Raw genomic sequence first — 6,432 nt, 5'->3', positions numbered from 1 at the left:
GCAGTTGCTTATGGAGGATAATAGTGGGCGGTAGCTAAGGGGAGGGGAAGGCTGGGCGGTGGCAGATGAGAGGGACGAAGAAGGGTTGAGGTTGAGGTTGTGCGACTGGGTGTTTGACGTGGGGAAAACAAAGAAGGGTTGGCAACTAGGAGAAACAAACGAGAAGAACATAAGTATCAGTCTAGGGTTTCACACCTAAATTAAGCCAATACAATTTTTATTTCATTCTTCAATGATTAATCCTGATTGCAATTGTGTTTAAATAGAATAGAAAATACAAGATTCCCTAAATCACTCAAATCTCTCACAATCAATCACAATCAGTCAGTTACTAAAACTGATTAACTACCAAATCCAAAACCAAAATTCAAAATTCAAATTAACTATTACAACTGAAATACTACTAACTGAAATAACTACTAAACTAAAAATCAAAACCACATAGTAGGGATCTGATACAACGCTGAAACGAGGCGTCTCCTGCGCTGATAAATTCGGCGAAAATCCCGTGTACGCATCTGGATATCTTTATCATTCTCCCCAGGTGGGAGAGAACTCGACCCTGTCGAGTGTAAATCTGGACGGCTGTCATACTGCTCAAGAAGATCTGAATCTATCCTCTGTAAGTCACCTCGACCGAGCCAAGTATCATCAGACTCAGGTCGACCTTTCCAACGCACTAAGTACCTATGGATACCACCATCGCTAGTAGAAACAATCTTATCATCAATAATATTATCAATGTCATGTGTTGTATATGAGGGTGATATCTGGAGAAGTGGAGGTAAAGGGGAGCTCTCAGAAATAGGCTCAAGGGTAGGCTCATCAACCAGTGGGTTGTCAGGGTTTAAATATAGGCCTTTATACTCTACTAAATCCTCAATATTAAAAGTCGAATCAATATTAAAACCTTCAGTAAGGTCGAGAACATAAGCATTATCATTAATTTTCTTGAGAATTTTGAAAAGCCCTGCACTTAGTGCATGCAACTTTTTAACAGTTCCCGGAAGAAACCGTTCCGGACGTATCCGAGCCATCACGTAGTCATCAATACTAAATTCTTTGAACCTTCTTTTTAGATTTGCTCACATTTTATAGTTAGCATTGCTATCGATGATCTTTTTACTGATTTTCTTATGCAAGTCATGAATACGAGATGCAAATGCAAATGCTGACTCAGATACTCTGTGATGTGCAGGCACGGGGAAAAGATCTATAGGTTGTCTAGGTTTGTAACTATACACGACTTCAGTTGGACTGACACCTGTAGACCTATTTACGAAGTTATTATAAGCAAATTCAGCAGTAGGCAGAGATGTTGATCCCAATCCCTAAGATTCTCACCAACTAGCATTCTTAATAGGTTACCTAAGCTCTTGTTAACTACCTCAGTTGGACCATCGGTCTGGGGATGAAAGACCGTTGATAGTTGAAGCTTAGTTCCCATCTTGTGCCAAAAGGTTTTCCAAAAATAAACTTAACGTCCCTATCAGACATAATTGTTTTCGGTAATCTATGCAGTTTAACTTCGTTAAAGTACAACTTAGCCACATGAGAAGCGTCGGAATTCTTGGAGCACGGTATGAAGTGGGCCATTTTAGAGAATCGGTCCACAACAATAAGGACAAAATCATATTTTCTAATCGTTTTTGGAAGTCCTAACGCGAAATCCATACTGACATCCTGCTATGGACAATTTGGGACAGTAAGAGTGTACAGACTAGTATTTTGCTTATGTTGCTTAGCCAGTTGGCATGTGTGACATCGACCCATTAGCCTAACAATGTCACGTTTAATGCTTGACCAGTAAAAGCGACATTCAACTGCCTCGACAGTCTTGTTATTCTCAAAATGTCTCGCAAGGCCTCCAGCATGTAGTTTCGAAATAAAAATTTCTCTTAGAGAGGTGTTGGAAATACAAAACTTGTTAAAATGGAAAAGATATCCATCCTTTAGGAGAAAACCATCTATTTCACGGGTCACTCCATCACTCAGCAAAGTGTAAACTTTGCCAAAATCAGAGCACGACTCATACTGATCTTTGACTTTCTCAAAATCGATTACTTCCGCACTCATAATGGAAAGAAGGTGCATGCGGCGACTAAGTGCGTCAGCGGCCTTATTTTCTACGTCTACTTTATGTCTAATCGTGTAGGTGTAGTCCTAGAGGAACTCAACCCATCGACCATATCTGTCATTCAGCTTCTTTTGGGAATGAATATATCGAAGGGCCTCATGATCAGAATATATGACGAATTCTTTCGGCAGTCGGTAGTGACGCCAGTGGCGAAGAGATTATATCACCGCATAGAATTTTTATTATAGATGGAATAGAGTTGTCTTGTATCATTCAACTTCTCGCTAAAGTAAGCAACAAGATGTCCTTCTTGAGATAGAACTCCACCAATACCAATACCAGAGCCATCGCATGCAATTTCAAAGACCTTAGAAAAATCAGGTAAGCGCATAACAGGCGCCTGCGATATTTTTTGCTTGATCTCCACGAAGGCCTTGGTAGCCACCTTTGACCACTCAAAGTCGCCTTTCTTCAAAGCAATCGGTAATAGGGACCATGATGGTGCTGAAACCCTTGACAAACCGACGATAAAAAGTAGCGAGTCCGTGAAAGCTTCGAACATCTCTGATGTTCTTGGGTTCAGGTCATTCTTCGATAGCTCTAACATTTTCATGGCCAACGGATACTCCTTCAGAAGAGACCACGAATCCTAGAAAAATAACTTGTTGTGTAAGAAAAGTACATTTTTTAGGATTGGCATAGAGTTGTTCTTTTCTTAACTCAACACAGACTTGAAGCAGATAGTCTACATGTTGCTCACGAGATCGACTGTAAATAAGAATATCATCAAAGTATACCACCAAGAATTTTCTAGTGAATGAGCGGAGTACTTGAGTCATCACTCTCATAAAAGTGCTCGGAGCATTAGTCAAGCCAAAGGGCATGATCATCCATTCGTACAATTTATCTTTCGTCTTGAAAGTTGTCTTCCATTCGTCACCGGGACGGATGCGAATCTGATGGTAGCCACTCTTAAGATCAATCTTCGAAAAGATAGTGGCTCTAGACATTAGATCAGACATGTTATCTTACCGGAGAATGGGGAAATAATACTTCACCGTGATCTTGTTAATTGCACGGCTATCTACACACATACGTCATGTTCCATCTTTCTTAGGCGTCAGTAACGCGGGGACCACACAAGGACTCATGATTTCTTTCACAAAGCCTTTCTTCAGCAGCTCATCAACTTGCCTCTTCAGCTCTGCATGTTTGTTGGGGTTCATCCGATAGTGAGGTAAATTGGGAAGGGTTGCTCCCGAAACTAAATCAATTGCGTGTTGGATATCACGCATCGGGAGTAACTGATCTGGGAGGTCCTCGGGGAAGACGTCATAGAATTCTTTTAACACAAGAGCGACTTCTGGAGGAACCACATCGGTAATATCCTCGGGAGCTTATCTAGGAGTGAAGATGAAAACGGGAGCTCTATTGGCCAGTTCACGATCGATCTCTTTGGCTCCAATCAGGTTAATGCCTTTGGAAGACTTGTCTGGAGTAGGCTGCTTGTCACTACCTTTCGGTTGAACCGGAAGGATCTTGACCTTCCCGTCATGCTCGAACAATAGCATGTTTGACCGTCTGAAGATATGAATGTTGTTATCAAACAACTAGGGTCTTCCAATAATCACTTGACCCACATTCATTTCAGAACATCACACCAAACGGTCCAAACCTTATCCTTGTAAATGGCAAATTGAAGAGGGACTAAACACCTCTCTTGGACATAAAGTGCAGTGTCATTAATCCACGATACCTTGTATGGATTAGGATGGTGTACGGTCTTAAGACCAATCTTAGTTATCATAGCTGAGGAGACCGCATCAATGCATCTTCCACGATCACTTTACAATTCTTATCGCCAATCTTTGTGAACGTGTGAAAGATAGAAGTACGTCTCCAATCATCAACAGCTTTGGGTTAGGAGATGACGTATCTAACAACAGGTATGGTCGTGATCTCAATTTGTCTAAGACAACCTAAGACAGTATCATCTACGTCATCCTCAAAATCATCGGTATCATCATCAACTTGATGGACAAATTCATCTTTATCAAGTACAGTTCATATTCATATTGGTCATCGTTGATAGAAACTTTATGACGAGTCGAGCAGTTCGCAGAAACATGTCCATACCCTTGACATTTGTAGCACTTGACGTGAGGGCTAATCTTAGAGAAATCTCTCTCTGGTTCTTTTCCCTTGGGGTCGACTCTAGGCTAGGAAGAACTAGGTTAGATCGACTCTGAGATTGACTAGACGTAGGGGCACGGGTGGGCTGAGAGGAATGAGTTCGGAAGTATTGACTCTTATGAGATTAATGGGATTTAGCTTCATCCAAATCTTGAATTAAGGCGTAGGCTCTCTCAAGGATATCTATTCCTCTAGCAAAGAGTTCGGTTTGGAGGCCACTTCTCAATCCCGCTCTAAACTTCGATAAGACTTTCATTGGCGCCTCTTGCTCAATGGCGCTGCATCGAGTGAACAATTCGTCAAATTAAGCAACGTATTTTTCCGCAGATTTGATTCCTTGAGTAAGGCGATGCCACTCGTTTAGCAATCTCTGATAAAACGATGGCGGGAGGTATTTCCTTTTTAGCTCATCAGCCATTTCTCGCTAAGTTAAAATCGGTAACTCACCTCTAATATGCCTTAACGTTTCGAGATTGGACCAATATTGGCAAGTTGGTCCAGTAAGTTTCATTGATGTGAACTTAACCTTTCGGGGTTCCGTCAAGACGTAGCAATCGAAGTAGCGATCCATATCAATTATTCAGCCAGTCCAAGAAAGCTTATGGGTCAAGCTTGTCATCAAAGGTTGGTGCTTCAACTTTAATGCTCCTTAGGTATTGCACATCTGGATCAGACACAAGTTAATGTGGGGGTCGATGAACAATGTGTTCATAACCTTGACCTTGCGGCGGCGGGGTTGCAATACGTGCTTCTTCGAGCATAGCGAACCTTTTGTTGGTTTCATTCTGAAAATCCGTCAGGGCCTCACGGGTAGCTCTGCACTCCTGGACTACAGCACCTAGTTGTCCTACTAGCTCTTCGAATTTCTTAAGGAGTTCGGATTCTATACTGTCTGGCATGCTGGACTCACTAGTCGATTCACTTGACTCTCCTAATCGATAGTGTAGACCTGTGTGAGTGGGCATGCATTACAACTAAATGAGATGATTGGTATGCACTAACAGCTAAATGAGATGAATGGTAATAATAATTTTTTATCAAATAAAAGACTCAATTAAACTAATCTAAAAATTTCCTAACCTAGAACCACACTCTGATACCAAAAATGATGTGAAACAATGTGTATGCAGGTATGAAGAACAGCGACAACAATGCTTCACCAAATCATCGATTGATCTTGGCAGGAAACTCGAGAATAAAATGAAGCTCTAGATGATTTTTAAGCAAAAGTTGTCAATGTACTAAGTTTACAGCCTTGTAAATTATTCAGAAAATAAATGTAATGATCCGTTATCGTAATAAGGTTCGACTTGTAACATTTAGATTTGCAGATATACTTGGCAACAAAATCACTTGCTCACTAATCAAACAGAATACAACACAATCACAATTGATATTAAAATTAATAGTAACACGCACGGAATAGTGCTTCCGAAAATACTGGGTCGAAAAAAACTAAACCTTCGTCAGGCTGAACTGGTTCGACGTGAGGGACCTCAAAAAAATGGTGTGATGACACCAAATCTGAGTGGCGGAAGTTCTCCTCCGAGAGCTACGTAACTGGGATGAAGCGACGTGTCTGGATAGAAGCATCGGTGCTACGAGCTGATTCCCAAACGACTCTCCACGTTCTCAGCAATCTGCGGAGTCACGCGCTCAATGTATTCGGCTACGGTCTCGAACGACTGATAATCAAACCACTGAGAGAGCTGTAAATCAACCACACCTGTCTCTGGATCATACACGAACTGGGCGTCTTCAGCTTCAGGATCGACCATTCACCAAAGGGCTGTAGAATCAGGACTCGAATCGACGACGATGCGGGCAGCGACGCCGAACTGGATGACAACAAACCGATCAGTGATGATGGCGGACTGATCGTCGACGACGACAAACTGAGTGTCGACGGAAGTGACAGTGTCGATTGGACGATGTGGTCGCCTGCAGTGTTGGTGGTGGCTGCTCCAGTTAAAGGAGGGGGGAAGCGGGGTTGGCACTAGTTGTTGGGAAAGAAAAAGGGCAGGAGAGGGGAAGTCGAGTGTCGGCTACTGTCGGGGGTGTGGGGCAGGAAGGGGAAGCGCGACTGCTGTTGAGGAGGAGATGGGCAGTGGCAGGTTGATGAGGGAGGGCTGGGTGCGGCTGCAGGGAAGAATAAGAGGGCA

The 6,432-nt window shown here is 42.5% G+C and overlaps 1 protein-coding gene and 1 long non-coding RNA gene across 4 annotated transcripts in view; both read right to left on the bottom strand.

Annotated features, from left to right (window-relative positions):
- Nucleotides 1-6,432, bottom strand: part of LOC109847991 (receptor-like serine/threonine-protein kinase SD1-8) — a 21,232-nt gene that overhangs the window by 9,904 nt on the left and 4,896 nt on the right. The gene's annotated exons all lie outside the window — the stretch shown is intronic.
- LOC109848010 overlaps nt 1-6,432 on the bottom strand; it is a 12,989-nt gene that overhangs the window by 5,593 nt on the left and 964 nt on the right. The window contains exon 1 of one of the 2 annotated variants that reach the window (XR_002248669.1): nt 5,732-6,426. The exons of the other annotated variant lie outside the window; for it this stretch is intronic. This is a non-coding gene — a long non-coding RNA (uncharacterized LOC109848010). Of the gene's footprint in view, nt 1-5,731; nt 6,427-6,432 lie in introns of those variants that run through there. 2 annotated transcript variants of the gene reach the window in all.

This window comes from Asparagus officinalis, chromosome 7 (genome assembly GCF_001876935.1).
Source record: "Asparagus officinalis chromosome 7, Aspof.V1, whole genome shotgun sequence".
Taxonomy (NCBI): domain Eukaryota; kingdom Viridiplantae; phylum Streptophyta; class Magnoliopsida; order Asparagales; family Asparagaceae; genus Asparagus; species Asparagus officinalis.
This window is presented reverse-complemented; position numbering and strand designations above follow the sequence as displayed.